This window comes from Eucalyptus grandis, chromosome 4, assembly GCF_016545825.1.
Source record: "Eucalyptus grandis isolate ANBG69807.140 chromosome 4, ASM1654582v1, whole genome shotgun sequence".
NCBI classification, from domain to species: domain Eukaryota; kingdom Viridiplantae; phylum Streptophyta; class Magnoliopsida; order Myrtales; family Myrtaceae; genus Eucalyptus; species Eucalyptus grandis.
Window position 1 is genome coordinate 11,117,034 of NC_052615.1, and position 12,570 is coordinate 11,129,603.

The 12,570-nt window shown below is 40.3% G+C and overlaps 2 long non-coding RNA genes across 8 annotated transcripts; both read left to right on the forward strand.

Moving 5' to 3' along the window:
- The first annotated feature begins 506 nt into the window (after positions 1 to 506).
- LOC120292973 lies at positions 507 to 2,796 on the forward strand. The gene is made up of 3 exons (XR_005550592.1): positions 507 to 629; positions 988 to 2,127; positions 2,237 to 2,796. It is a non-coding gene; the product is annotated as an uncharacterized LOC120292973 (long non-coding RNA).
- A 2,390-nt stretch (positions 2,797 to 5,186) lies between these two features.
- LOC104440944 lies at positions 5,187 to 11,427 on the forward strand. Of its 7 annotated transcripts, XR_005550587.1 has the most exons (9): positions 5,187 to 5,574; positions 5,947 to 6,090; positions 6,451 to 6,533; positions 7,513 to 7,691; positions 7,943 to 8,294; positions 9,618 to 9,754; positions 9,832 to 9,879; positions 9,930 to 10,136; positions 10,213 to 11,427. It is a non-coding gene; the product is annotated as an uncharacterized LOC104440944 (long non-coding RNA). The 7 variants fall into 7 exon arrangements; XR_005550588.1 differs by lacking the exon at positions 9,930 to 10,136 and having other exon boundaries at positions 10,213 to 11,425; XR_005550586.1 differs by lacking the exon at positions 9,930 to 10,136 and having other exon boundaries at positions 9,618 to 9,879; positions 10,213 to 10,253; positions 10,436 to 11,424.
- Positions 11,428 to 12,570: the final 1,143 nt, after the last annotated feature.

A 12,570-nucleotide genomic window follows, 5' to 3' on the forward strand; every position in this document is an offset into this window, starting at 1 on the left:
CTCACATAATATCACGTAATATAATCATGTAATATAATCAGGGAGAAATTCTAGAAGATTTCCTAATACATTCCAACAATGCTTTTACTAGCATTTTCAGATATTGACTCTTTATTATCACATTGGCACGTGTCAAATGTTGTCATATGGTCGTTTCTAGTTGCCAAAATAAAGTTATGAACTAGGATAAATAAGATACCTTGGAGACGCGAGCACAGCTGCAATATAGAAGTTTTGTTCTATCGTGACACAGTTATCCATATCAAAATGAAAAAATGTCAGTTTTTTCATCTCTGTCCCATATGCACAGGTACCGCTTCTTAGCTATTCTGATGATAATTTTGTTTGAGTTTGTCACTGCAGAATGACAATAGTGGTTATGTCATATAGTCAGCACTTTACCTCTCAGAGGTGACAACTAGATCTTTGTTGCTGAGAATGGGTCAACTTGCTTTGGCAAATAATATTTATAAAGGCAGCGACTTCTTTTGTGATATATCCTGTTTGTATCTGGAAGCTCTTGGATCTGGGTGATGCAATCTAAGACTATGCTGTCTCACAGGCTGATTGGTTTTCGTGGGGAGCTAGAATTGTGGCTTCAGTCAGAGATTTAAGGTGCCAGGGCCAAGGTGAGAAAAGAATGCTGAAATATGGATTTCTTTTTTGGGAGGCTTTAGTTCAATATAACCGACTTTTGGTAGACTGCAGATGTTAGAACTGAACTTTTCCCATCGTCATGTGCTGGAAAAGAATTTTTGCAGTTCATTAATGCAAAGCCATATAGATAGTATGCAAAAGCTTGAGACTAGTCTGTGCATACTACTTACATCTGATATTCTTTTTTTGAGGAAATAATAAGACCCACAAGCTTCCTGACAAGTTGATTCATAATCAAATTATGCATCCTTTTGTTAGCACTCCAACTCATAACATAGACCAAACAAGTCTTACACTCAAAAATATGATATTTTTATGCTTTTGCTGCAGAGAATAACAATCTCAGATGTCGAGTGTCAGCAGTGATTCTGTGTAAGTTGACACATCAAACAGGAAGGTGGTCTCCTGCCGCCCCAATTCTTTTCTTCTCAATAAGTGACTTTCCAACTCTGCAACTACATGCACTTTGGTTGCATCATTTTGAGACCAGCATTGCACATCTTGTTTTTAGTACCCCCAGTCGTGTGCTCGCTCTGTCCTCTTTTTGCTGCAGAGTTGCAATTGTTTCATCTAGTTCAGCCATAGCAGGGTCTTCAGGTACTTCCACTTTTCCAGCAACCTGTATTTGGTACTAGCAAGTTTTCCGTTAATTATTACTTATTGTGGAGGATGAGTCTATATATGTATGACGTTAAAAAGGAACAAAGCTATTCACTGCAGCAAATGGCACTGGCGTCATCTTATATCCATTAGATGGCTAGAGTCTGTTTGGTAAGAGAGCACTTCTGGGATGAAAATGCACTGTGGGTAAAATGCGTTTGATATGAGGAATCAATGGGCAAGGGCAATCATTGCACTTGTAAGCACCCGGACTCAAGTCCCTTATCTTCTTGCAAAGGTTACAATAGTACTCACTGGTATCATCTTCGATGAACGAAGCGTAGAGTGTGAGTTGATGGAAGTTAATGGGAATCCTTTACTGTAGTGGTAGGCAATCTGTGATGATTATGAGTGCAATGCACACAACTGTAGAAGTCGAACCTGCAAAATTTACCACAGACATTGCATAGGAAGCACGGTTCGGTAGGTCTAAATTAAGAAAGAGTATTTGGCTGTGGAGGTGATGTATCAAAGTGGGCCTGTCAAAAGTGCATGGAATATTGAAGCCGTAGTCACTTTCCGTGCAGTGAAAGAGCGTCAACAATCTTTACGACATATTTCAACAATGCTCCTTCCTGATACTAAAAGAAAAAGCATGTGCGGGGTGAACAGGTTATTGCATAACAGAGGGCAATTCATCACAAGAATTATGGAGCTGAAAAGAGCTGCTCTGCTCCAGCCAGTGATAGGCTAAACATTTGACGCATTCATCATGAGTCTTGCACGGACCATCCTTCATATGACAATACCAGCGGCAGATTTTGAACGTGAGAAAGAAGAGGCAATCAAGACAAGCAGAGACCTCACCTGGTATGTTCTCTTCGCAAGCTTTGCACTGGATTCTGTTCTCGAGCTGTGTGTAAGACCAGTCGATGCTGATTGTTGAAATGGTTAAAAACCGAGTCCTTATTGGCTCCAGATCTTGTGAACGTAGCCGTGCAGTCCATGTCGCGGCTGAATTTGCATTCGCTGCTGTAGGAAACCATGGTAAGCATTACATTTAGCTCCTCCAATTGATCGAAAGCAAGAGAGAGAGAGAGGGTGATCATGGAGAGACGGGTGTTGCATCTCTGTGGGGGATTCGGTGCAGCTTTTGTGGAGAAAGAATATGCACGCATGGCCTCAATAGACCTCCCCCAAGATCGCTTGCTCGCAGGTTTTGCATTTATTTCTACTTTTCATCCTGAGATGATGGGATGTGAGCGGCTCTTGAGCATATATTGGATGGCCATATTCTGAGAATCCTCATCGAGGCTTAGTCGTGACTAGGCAGACGAAGCTATATCGGGCTGTGCAATAACAATCGACCCATTCGAATGGCAAGAGAAGGTTTTCATATATAAAAGGCGAAATATTCATTGGAATATATATAATATCTATATCACTAGACCGGTGAGGTCGTGTATTTCATCGTGTCGTGATCAACTTTGCTAGGAAAATAAAATGATACTGTTTATGTATGCGTGTTATGCTTGGGTGAATCAAGGCGGCGACATAAATGGATGAAAAGCATCTCTGAAAGACGACAAGCAAGCGGTGACGACTAATGCCCTTCTCATTCCTCCCTTCTTTTACTCATTTCTCATCCCCTGTTTGTCCCTTTCACGTGGCCTCTCCCCATTTCTCTCTCCTCTCTAAAAGTTTCCACAAATATTCCTCCTCAATTCCTCGTTCTTTCTTTGTCACGAAAAGATGACATTTATGATGCAATTTGGATGAAATAAAGATTAGGATGCATAGGCATTTTTCATCTGTGGCGATCATCTTCATTTCACTAGTTTGTATGATTTTTTTGCTAAAATTCGAATTTATTATGGTCCGATGAACCGCATAGGGTTGGACCATGCGGCGTCACATGATGATCCTATGTCCCCATGGGGCACATATGAGATCTCAATTGAAGTTGGAGATTTTTTTAACAAAAAAAGAAAAAAAAAATTGAAGTAAAATTGAGATTAGAATTAAAGTTGTGAATCTTTTTAGGAAATTAGCCCATAATGATTCATGATTCCATCAAAATAATCCAAAGGGCCTCACATCGAAGAAAGTGGGATCTTTTTTTTTTTTTTTTCGTTCTCCTCTTGGCCAGATTATGTTTTCATGTTTTTTCCTTTTCGCTCTAATGATTCCCTTACCACGGTGTCAAGTAGGGGTGAGCAGCGGTCTAGGGTCGACCCCGGACTGACCTGGACCGGCCCAACCCTGCCGATCCCAGTCCGCTTCCTAAGGGAAATGGGTTGGTCCTTGGTCTTGAAATTCCAAGACCAACACTATACGGGTTGGTCCTCGGTCCTAGGAGTTTTGGGTCGGTCCAACCCTGGACCAACCCTATATATTATATTATATTATTTATAATTCTTTTATATATTCAAACATAAGTAAAATGTCTGTTATATTATAGTATATTGAGATGTTCTATCAATAGCACTAATAGTAATTTCAATTTAAAACTTTTGTTGAGTATTAATTATGTGTCGTTTGTTTTGTTTTCAAGTGTTTAGAAGTTCAAATGAATTAACAAGATGTGAAGTTATATATCCATGGTTTATATTAAGTATTTTGAATTTTTTATGGTTTAATTGTATTTTATTAATGAATTTCAGCCGCACTTTACTTTTCAATTTGTGTCAAATGGTAGAAGTTTTTGAATAGTAGAGTAGTATTGCAATTGCTACGGTGATTTGCTAGTCAAGTGGTGTGAAGCTCATTTTTTGATTAAGTGGACTTTACATGATCGAATGCAGGAAAACACTTTTGCATATGGCGTTATGAATATTAAAGATAGATGATTACAAGAACTTTCCATTTTGTTCCATATCTCGATGAGCGGTTAGCAAGTATGAAATTTCTATTATTGTGTCATCTTAAATTTGCTAAATATGTATTGGTATATATAGTTTAGTTGCACAATACCGCATTGTCGATAGATGTGTAGTTTGAATTTGTAGGTTTGCTTTTTTAGGAAGTATAAAAATAAGACGAAAAATTATCGATCGGTCCCAGGTTGACCCTGGAACCGGACCGAACCCATTGGGTCGGTCCGGTCTTTAGTCCCAGGCTCAATCAGGTCGGTCCTCAATCCTAAAAATGGAGAATCGACACTGTACGGGTTGGTCCTAGAGTTAGGGGGTGACCTGAACCAACCCGGACCATGCTCACCCCTAGTGTCAAGTGAAGCAAGACCAAAGAAAGGGCTTTAACGAGACACTTGGGCTTGGGCTTGGGCTTCTTGTGTTGCTCTTATTTATTATTTTTTGCCAGCCTTGTTATTGAAACTTTATTCTTGTACGTGAATCTTCCAGGTTAATTGCACACACTGCTGAAACATAGGAAAAAATAAATAGGAAAGTTTAAAGGCGTTTCCCCACTGTCCACCCCGGTGGTGGGGTGAACGCAGGGACATGATTGATGTTTCTGCTTCTTTTATTCGAGGCGACATTTGCACCTATTCATGCTGTGAATATGAATGATGTCCAAATTTCACTTCGAATAAAAGAAGCGTGTTTAAGCATCAATGATGTCCCGCCTGCGCCCAACACGGCGCCATGGATCTTACCCCATCATCTCTATCCTCGTCGATTTCATCCAAGTGAGATATAGGGGAAGTTGACTTCGCCCTTTGAAACCCACCCTGTCACCATCGGCGTTGCCATCTGCAGCCTGCTCCTGCGTTTCTTGTTGCTGCGTCTCGCTGATCGGGCACCACCGTCTAGCGGCCGTGCTCCTTCTCGGGATGGAGCATGGCACCTCTTCATCGACTTCGTCGGTTCGATATTTGTGGCTTCGTTCGCGTGGTTGCTGCTCCATGACTCCTCCCACTCCGTCCCCCGGTTGTTCGTGCTGCTCCTGCCGCTTCGTGAGTTGTGCGGCCTCATGCAAAAACTTTGTCTGTGGTTTTACGACAAAATCCTCATGATGATCATCCGTGCCGTGCAGCGTGGTCTCCCGGTCGTGGATCAGCGTTTAAGGCCGCATGTCTAAGCTAGTTTTGTATAAGATGCACTCGGGCCTTTCTTCCGTTTATATGAAAACATAAGGAGTCCCCAAGCCTTCGGCATCATCAAATTATCTCCCAACCATAAGAAAGGAGAGCAGGGGACAAGTACAAACCACCTATGAACGGTGATGGACCTTGTAGCGACTAGATCTGATTAAGATAGGCTAAGCCCTCAAAAGAAATTGGGATCTACTGTTATTGAAGAGATAGAAGATAACCTCAGCAATCGTTTTGACGAGTAGGTCTACTCTAGTAGCCAGGTAAGAGATAGTAATTGTTCTTGAGGTTAAAGCTTCTGACCTCTTTGAAAATATTGTTGAGTGTTGCAGATTTTCCTTCTTTTTCTGGTGAATCTCTTTGTAGCTTTCTGTTTGGCCAGTGGATGGATATGTCATTTTATATTCTTTGCTGGTGTACTATGGTTTTGCTCATTTTTCCATATGAACTGGGATAAATTGATGCCTTGGAGAGGCGAGCACAACTACAATTTCAAAAGCTTTGATCTAATGCTAACATCAACCAGTGATCCAAATAAAAATGAAAGATGTCAGCTCTTTCATTTCTGTCCCATATACACAATTACTGCTTAATAGCTATTCTGATGATAACATAGTTGTAGTTTGTCATTGCAGAATGTGGGAGTCATTACATCATATAGTGTTCATTTGACCTCTGAGAGGTGACAACTAGATCTTTGCTGTGGCACAAGCATTAACTTGCAATCTAAGACTACATTGTCTTGCTGGCTGATTGACATTCAAGTTGCCAGGGCCAAGGTGAGAAAAGAATGCTGAAATGTTGATTTTTTTTTTTTTTTCTGTAGGCTTTATTTCAAGATTACTAAATTTTTTGGCAAACTGTAGATGTTAAAACCAAACTTTTCCCATCTTCATGTGCTATAGAATTTACAGTTTATGTATGCAAAGCTAGATAGATAGTATGCAGACGCTCGAGACAATTCTGTACAAACTACACATCTCTAATGTTCGTATCTATGGAAATAATTAGGCGGCAAGCTACGACAAGTTGATTCATCATCAAATTATGCAGCCCAATGTTAATACTCCGATTCATAAAATGGAGCACACAAGTCTTGCACTTCAAAAATATGATATTTATCTGCTTTTACTGCAGAGAGAACAACAATCTTGGATGTTGACTCTAGCAGTGAGTCCAATTGACTTGCATAAGAATGCAAGTTGAAAAATCAAACAGAAAGGTAGGTTCCCCTGACTCCCATATTCTTTTCATCTTGTTAAGTGCCTTTCGAACTCTGCAACTACATGTAATTTGCTTGTGGCTTTTGGAAACCAGCATCGAACATCTTTTCTTGAGTACCTCCAAGTATGTGCCCACTTTTTTCTGCAGAATTTTAATTTTTTTCATCTAGTTCAGCAATAGCAGGGTCTTCAGGTACTTGCACTATTCCAGCAACTTGTATTAAACACTGTTTGGTATTGGTGCATTTTCGGTTGATTATTACTTACTGTGGAGATTAGTCTCTATATATGATATTAAAAAGGAACATGACTATTCACCACATTGTACGGCAGCATCTTGTATCCAATTTTGGCTAAAGTCTATTTAGCATGAGAGTTCTACTGTGATACAAGCATACCATGGTAAAACATATTTGATATGAGTAATAGATGGGCAAGGGCATTAATCACAGTCATAAGCACCCAGATTCGTGTCTCTTATCTTATTACAAAGGGGACAATAGCACTGCTAACTGGTATTATCTTTGATGAACAAAGCATAAGTGTGGGTTGATGAAAGTTAATGGCAATCTTTTACTGAAGTGGAAGGCAATCTGTGAGGATTAAGATTGCACTGCGCACAACTGCAAAAACCTAATTTACAGTTTAACTACGAAAACTCTTTAATTAGATAAATAAAAGTTTCAAATCCTTACCAATTGCTAAGAAACACAAATAATCTGGCTTGACCAAGCTGCTCAAAAGTGCATGCAACGAGAGCCCCCTGTCTCACTGTCTTTTTGTCTGTTTCTCCGGACTCTGCTTTCCTCCTCTTTTGGGGTTCTTCTTGGCCAGACTGTCTTTTTTATTTATTTTCTCTCTATCTGCTCTAGTAATTTCGTTGCAATGGCGTCAACTGAAGCAAGACCAAAGAAAGTGCTTAAACGAGACACTTGGACTTGGGCTTACTGTTTTGCTCTTATTTATTGTTTTTGCCAGCCCGGTTATTGAAACTTCAATAGGAAAGTTAAGTTCAAAGGCGTTCCTCCACTCCAGTGGTGGGTTGAAGGCAGGGATAGCAGAGTGGCATAAAAGATGACAGTCTGGAACTGGGAGGATCACTGCCACTGTCAGTTTGGAGTTTAGTTGCTACAAGGTGCATTCCCATTCATGGCTAGGTATTGGCACGATACATGGGTAGTTTTTACTTTCTTATGGTCGGAAGATAATTTGATGATTCCAAAGGCTTGGGAACTCCTTATGTTTCAGATAAAGAGAAGAAAGCCCCAAATGCCTCTTATAAAATACTAGCTAGCTTCGTAAAGTACTTGTCACTTGTTTTAAAGTGGCCATATAGAACAAGAGTACTTTTTCCAAGCAGGGAACAGTTGAACAACTATGGCACTCAGACTTCCAACATGAAATGCAGATACACGACTGTGCGAGGCGAATACGGCTGCACTCTTCCACCATGCCATACACGAGACTGCACCTCATGGATTATTATGAGAATGAGTTTGCAGTAAAACCACAGCCAAAGTTTTGAATGGGGCCTTGCAACAGACTCACGGAAAGCAAGAGGAGTGGCACGAACCAGGGAACGGAGTGGAAGGAGTCATGGAACAGCAACCAAGCGAGTGAAGCCACCGATATCGAACCGGTGAAGTCAATGAGGAAGGATGATGCTTCATCACAAGAAGGAGCATGGCTGCCAGATAAGCGAAACGCAGCAACAAGAAATGCAGGAGCAGGCTGCAGATGGCGACGATGGTGGTGACCGGGTGAGTTTCAAAGGGTGAAGTCAACTTCCCCTGGTATTTTACTTTAATGAAGTCGACCAGGATAGAGACAATGGAGGTTAAATCCATGACGCCATGAGGGATGAAGGCAGGGACATCATTTGTGGTTCTTTTTATGGACAGTGGCCCTCAAAAGAAATTGGGACCTATTTGTTATCGAAGAGATCAAAGATAATCTCAAAAATTGTTACAAGGAGTAGAATAATCGTTTCTAGTAGCCATATGAAGCGTAGAAATTGTTCTTGAGGTTAAAGCTTCTGACCTCTTTGAAAACATTACGAGCATTGCAGGTTTCCTTCTTTTTCTGGTGAATCTCTTTGTAGCTTTCTGTTTGGCCCTCTGATCAACATGTGCCATTTTACATTCTTTGCTAGTATACTATGGTTTTGCTCATATATCCGTATGAACTAGGATACATAGATGCCTTGGAGACACGAGCACAGCTGCAATTTCAAAAGCTCTGTTCTAACATCACTGAGTGATCCAAATCAAAATGAAAGACATCTGTTTTTTCATCTCTGTCCCACATACCCCATTACTGCTTACTAGCTATTCCAATGATGATAAAGTTTTAGTTTGTCATTGCAGAATGAAAGTGGTTATATCAGAGATGTTTCATTGTTTGTTTCAAGGGTAACCAAGATCCTGGTAGACCAAAAGATTAAGAAGTTTTTTCTTTACTGAAAAGAGATCTTCAAAAAAAAGAGGCTGCAAGGTGGTGTCCTTTTTCCACCTTGAGACCTTGTTTGGATGGGATCATATAGTCTTCATTTGACCTCTTGAGAGTTGACAACTAGATCATTGTTGTGGCAAATGCATCTACTTGCAATTAATGAAAGATCATTGTTCTCAGGACTGTCAAATGGCAAATGTTACTGGAGAGACCAAAATACTTCAACAATCACTATGACAAGGAGGATGGGGAGATGTTTCATTGTTTGTTTCAAGGGTAACCAAGATCCTGGTAGACCAAAAGATTAAGAAGTTTTTCTTTACTGAAAAGAGAAAAAGAGGCACGTTAATGAAAGATGGCGCTTTTACTAGCATTTTCATATATTAACTCTTTATTATCGCATTGGCACGTGTCAAATGTTGTCACATGGTCGTTTCTAGTTGCCAAAATAAAGTCGTGAACTAGGATACCTTGGAGACGCGAGAACGGCTACAATATAGAAGCTTTGTTCTTTCATGACAGAGTTATCCATATCAAATGAAAAATGTCAGTTTTTTCATCTCTGTCCCATATGCACAGGTATCGCTTACTAGCTATTCTCATGATAATTTCGTTTGAGTTTGTCATCGCAGAATGACGAGTACTTACATCATATAGTCAGCACTTTTCCTCTCAGAGGTGACAACTAGATCTTTGTTGCTGTGAATGCGTCAACTTGCTTCAGCAAATAATATTTATGAAGGCAGCGACTTCTTTTGTGATGGCTCCTGTATGGATCTGAAAGCTCTTGGGTCTGAGTAATGCAATCTAAGACTGTTGTCTCACTGGCTGATTGGTTTTCGTCAGGAGCTAGAATTGTAGCTTCTGTCAGAGACTCAAGTTGCCAGGGCCAAGGTGAGAAAAGATTCCGGAGGCTTTAGTTTAATATAACTGACTTTTGGTAGACTGCAGATGTTAGAATTGAACTTTCCCATCTTCATGTGCTGGAAAAGAATTTTTGCAGTTCATGAATGCAAAGCCCTGTAGGTAGTTTGCAAAGGCTGAGACTAGTCCATGCAAACTATTCACATCTGACATTTATTTTTCAAAGAAATAATAAGACCGGCAAGCTTCCTGACAAGTTGATTCATAATCAAATTATGCATCCCTATGTGAGTACTCCAACTCATAACATTGAGCACACAAGTTTTACACTAAAAAATATGACATTTATCTGCTTTGCTGCAGAGAATAACAATCTCAGATGTCGAGTGTCTGCAGTGATCCCTGTAAGTTGAAACATCAAACAGGAAGGTGGTCTCCCGCCTCCACAATTCTTTTCTTATCAATAAGTGCCTACCCAACTCTTCAACTACATGCGCTTTGGTTGCATCTTTTTGAGACCAGCATTGCACATCTTTTTTTTTAGTACCCTCAGTTGTGTGCTCGCTCTGTCCTCTTTTTCCTGCAGAATTGCAATTGTTTCATCTAGTTCAGCCACGGCAGGGTCTTCAGATGCTTCCACTATCCCAGCAACCTGTATTTGGTACTAGCAAGTTTTCTGTTAATTATTACTTATTGTGGAGGATGAGTCTATCTATATGATGTTAAAAAGGAGCAAGGCTATTCACCACAGCAAATGGCGCTGGCAGCATCTTGTATCCATTAGATGGATAAAGTCTATTTGGTAAGAGAGCACTTCTGGGATGAAAATGCACCGTGGGTCAAACGCATTTGATATGAGTAATCGATGGGCAAGGGCTTACATTGCAGTCATAAGCACCCAGATTCAGGTCCCTTGTCTTCTTGTAAAGGTCACAGTAGTACTCACTGGTATCATTTTATCGAAGCGTAAAGTGTGAGTTGATGGAAGTTAATGGGAACCTTTTACTGTAGTGGAAGGCAATCTGTGATGATTAAGATTGCAATGCAGACAACTGTAAAATTCGAACCTGCAAAGTTTACAGCAGAGCATCGACACTCTTCATGACATGTCAACAGTGCTCCATCCTGATATGAGAAGAAGGTAGGATGTGCAGGTGAACAGGTTGTTGCATAACTGAGGGCAATTCAGCACATGATTTATGGAGCAGGAAAGAGCACCTTTGCTCCAGCCAGCGATAGGCTAAACATTTGATGCATTCATCAGAAGCCTTGCACGGACCAGCCTTCATATGACAGTTCCAGCCGCAGAGGGTGATCGTGCAGTGCAGAAAGAAGGGGCAACCAAGACAACCATGGACCTTTGCACCTGATTCTGTTTTAGAGCTTTGTGTGGAAGACCAGTGGATGCTGACGGTCGAAATGGTAGAGAACCGAGTCCTTAGTGCCTCCAGATCTTGCGAACATAGAGATAAAGCCATGCATGCAATCCATGTCGAGGCTGAATTTGCATTTTTTGCAATCAGAAACCATCATAAGCAACTAAAGACACATTTGGTAACGTTGCTGTTCTAGGAAACAGTTTTTTTTCGGAAGCACTTTTTTCTATTTTTGTTCTCGGGAACAATTTTTTAGTATTTTAAGACGTTTGGTAAATATATAAATTTTTTGTTCCTAGAACAAAAATACGTTTGATACGCAAATATTTTTATGATTTAGAATTTCTTTTAATTTATTAATAATTTTATTGCATTTTTTTCTTTTCTTTTTTCTTTTTCTTCTCCTCCCTCTTAGCCAATTGCCGACCTTGGCCATGGCCGGCCAGACAAGGGCCGGCGAGGTCCCCCCGAGCCTCACGGTGGCTGGGCAAGGTCATGGCCGAGCGACACCGACATTGCCGAGGTCGCTGAACCTTGTCTGATAGGTCGCTTGACCAGCTGGGGGAAGAAGAGAGAAAGAGAAAGAAAGAAAAGAATAGAAAGAATAGAAAGAAAGAAAAAACTTGTTTCTTATTTCTAGAATTGTTTCCTAGAACAAGAAATAATTTTATTTTTGTTTTTTGTTTCCGTTCTAAATTTATTCTCAGGAACAAATTGTTTCCAATAATAAAAAATTACCAAATACATTTCTATTCTATTTTTATTCCATAGAACAAAAAGACAAAAATACGTGTTTCGGAGAGTGCTACCAAACCCTCCCTAAGCATTAAATTTAGCTCCTCCATTTGTTCGAAAGCAAGAGAGAGTGTCATCTTCGCGCAAGACTCGATGCAAGTTTTGTGGAGAAAAGTATGCACGCATAGCACCACAGACCTACCCCAAGATCGCTTGCTCGTAGGCTTTGCATTTGATTCTACTTTTAATCCTGAGATGACGGAATGTGAGTAGATGATCTTGAGCATCTGTTGGATGGCCACATTCTGAGAATCCTTGTCGGAGCTTAGTTGCAACTAGGCAGATGAAGCTACATTGGGCCATGCATTAACAATAGACACATCCGAATGAAAGGGAAGGTTTTCATATATAAAGGTGAAATATTGATTGGAATATCTACATATATCACTAGACTAGTGAGGTCGCATATCTCATCATGCCATGATCAAGTTTGTTAGGAAAATAAGATGATATTGTATATAAATGCACCTTACGGTTGGGCGAATCAAGACACCAACATAAAGATATAAGGAGCAAAGTATCTTTTGAAGACGACAGGTAAGCGGTGAAG